Below are 2,500 nucleotides of genomic sequence, written 5' to 3' on the forward strand. Positions count from 1 at the left end.
CCCTCCAATAGATACTCGTTAAAGGATTTAAAGTGTACTCATTCCGATTACGGGGCCTCGGATGAGTCCCGTATCGTTATTTTTCGTCACTACCTCCCCGTGCCGGGAGTGGGTAATTTGCGCGCCTGCTGCCTTCCTTGGATGTGGTAGCCGTTTCTCAGGCTCCCTCTCCGGAATCGAACCCTGACTCCCCGTTACCCGTTACAACCATGGTAGGCGCAGAACCTACCATCGACAGTTGATAAGGCAGACATTTGAAAGATGCGTCGCCGGTACGAGGACCGTGCGATCAGCCCAAAGTTATTCAGAGTCACCAAGGCAAACGGACCGGACGAGCCGACCGATTGGTTTTGATCTAATAAAAGCGTCCCTTCCATCTCTGGTCGGGACTCTGTTTGCATGTATTAGCTCTAGAATTACCACAGTTATCCAAGTAACGTGGGTACGATCTAAGGAACCATAACTGATTTAATGAGCCATTCGCGGTTTCACATTAATGCGGCTTGTACTGAGACATGCATGGCTTAATCTTTGAGACAAGCATATGACTACTGGCAGGATCAACCAGGGAGCTGCGTCAACTAGAGCTGAGCAGCCGGCCGCCCGGGAGTGTGTCCCGGAGGCCCGCGCGAACACGCAAGCGTCCGCTCAATTATTCCGCAAACAGGAGGAGGCTGGGCTCCCCTGCACGATACACCTCGAAACCCTCTCAGGTCCCGGCGGCGCGCAGCGCCGTCCTAAGTACTTGGTCGGGTTCGAGAGAGGCGCAATCGCCCGGAGATAGGCGAGTAGACGCTTTCAGTGCGACCACCCGTGCTCCCAACTGAGCTTGCCGCTGCCGACAGAGGCCCGGGAGCGTGCTGTCGTGGTGTTGCCGGCGGGAGACAACACGCGGCCACAAACAGTGGCCGGGCAGCTCCAACGCCAGCGCCACAGAGGGGCAGAGCCCCACTTGGGTGCCAAAGCGAACTCTCCCAGCACAGCGCACGCGCCAACACATCCGCACAGCTGCGATACAAACCACCTGCGAGAACCGCGGGGGCGACCGAGCAGCAGACGGCGTCGCGGCGCCGAGTGCCGGGCGGCGGCGCATCCTCAACGCACACAGTCCTCAATCGGACCAGCACACTGCAGATGTCCACCGCGCTTCGCACCGGGCCCGCGAGGACCCACTTTGGCCGCACGGCGCCGCGCGCTGGGTGCGCCGGCGCGCAGCTGCGCCGCCTGCCGCGTCCGTCGGCCGGCGCGCCTGCCACTGGGCGCCCCCACCAGCCGGCTGTAGCGCGTGCGCCCACGCAGCGCGCGGCCAGCACGCCGGGCGCTCCCCCCTCACCGGCCGGGGACGGTCCCACCCAGCCACCGCCGCGTATCGCTTCATACCCACATGCCCACTCACGTTCGTGGGTATGACGGGTGTCGCTGAAGCAACCAGTTAATACCTGTACCGATTTTCGCAATCAATGATTCACCTCCAGCGTAAACAACCGCGCAACAACGGATTTCCGGTTCATTTGCGTAACTTGGGCAGCAAACGTAGACGTCCATCTACATTTGCAAATTCAGTGGGTCTTGCATGCCTGGATGATATGCGTCACGACACGCCACATCAGCCCACATACATGCTGCGACGTATGCACGAGAGAACACGTGGAAGGTGGCCCGCGTACGTATGCGAATGCCATTGCACAGCTGCGAAGCTCATTGAACACGCAAACTCCCGCCTGACGAACTAGAGGCGACAGGGGGGCGATATACGTCTTACAGCAGTACACATTACAGTGGATAGCGGGACCATGTGGAACGTACGCAACACTCGCTAGATGTTGTGAGGGTACGCACCGTAACATGAATCAATACGCAGGACACCAGAGAGTGCGAGCACTGACCTATGTTGAGAGGGTTGCGATTAGGCAACGCTACATGAATGTTTCAATTCATATAACAATTACAGGTCAGGTTAGGGCGCAACGTGGGTTAGGTTAGGGCCCAACGTAGGTTAGGTTAGGGCCCAACGTAGGTTAGGTTAGGGCCCAACGTAGGTTAGGTTAGGGCCCAACGTAGGTTAGGTTAGGGCCCAACGTAGGTTAGGTTAGGGCCCAACGTAGGTTAGGTTAGGGCCCAACGTAGGTTAGGTTAGGGCCCAACGTAGGTTAGGTTAGGGCCCAACGTAGGTTAGGTTAGGGCCCAACGTAGGTTAGGTTAGGGCCCAACGTAGGTTAGGTTAGGGCCCAACGTAGGTTAGGTTAGGGCCCAACGTAGGTTAGGTTAGGGCCCAACGTAGGTTAGGTTAGGGCCCAACGTAGGTTAGGTTAGGGCCCAACGTAGGTTAGGTTAGGGCCCAACGTAGGTTAGGTTAGGGCCCAACGTAGGTTAGGTTAGGGCCCAACGTAGGTTAGGTTAAGGCGCAACGTAGGTTAGGTTAAGGCGCAACGTAGGTTAGGTTAAGGCGCAACGTAGGTTAGGTTAAGGCGCAACGTAGGTTAGGTTAAGGCGCAACGTA

The 2,500-nt window shown here is 57.6% G+C and overlaps 1 non-coding gene across 1 annotated transcript in view; it reads right to left on the reverse strand.

The window, feature by feature from the left end:
- LOC126197280 (small subunit ribosomal RNA) overlaps positions 1 to 571 on the reverse strand; it is a 1,909-nt gene extending 1,338 nt beyond the window's left edge. Inside the window, exon 1 of the ribosomal RNA XR_007539654.1 lies at positions 1 to 571. This exon is cut by the window's left edge and continues 1,338 nt beyond it. This is a non-coding gene — a ribosomal RNA (small subunit ribosomal RNA).
- Positions 572 to 2,500: the final 1,929 nt, after the last annotated feature.

The sequence above is a fragment of the Schistocerca nitens genome, chromosome 7 (assembly GCF_023898315.1).
Source record: "Schistocerca nitens isolate TAMUIC-IGC-003100 chromosome 7, iqSchNite1.1, whole genome shotgun sequence".
Taxonomy (NCBI): domain Eukaryota; kingdom Metazoa; phylum Arthropoda; class Insecta; order Orthoptera; family Acrididae; genus Schistocerca; species Schistocerca nitens.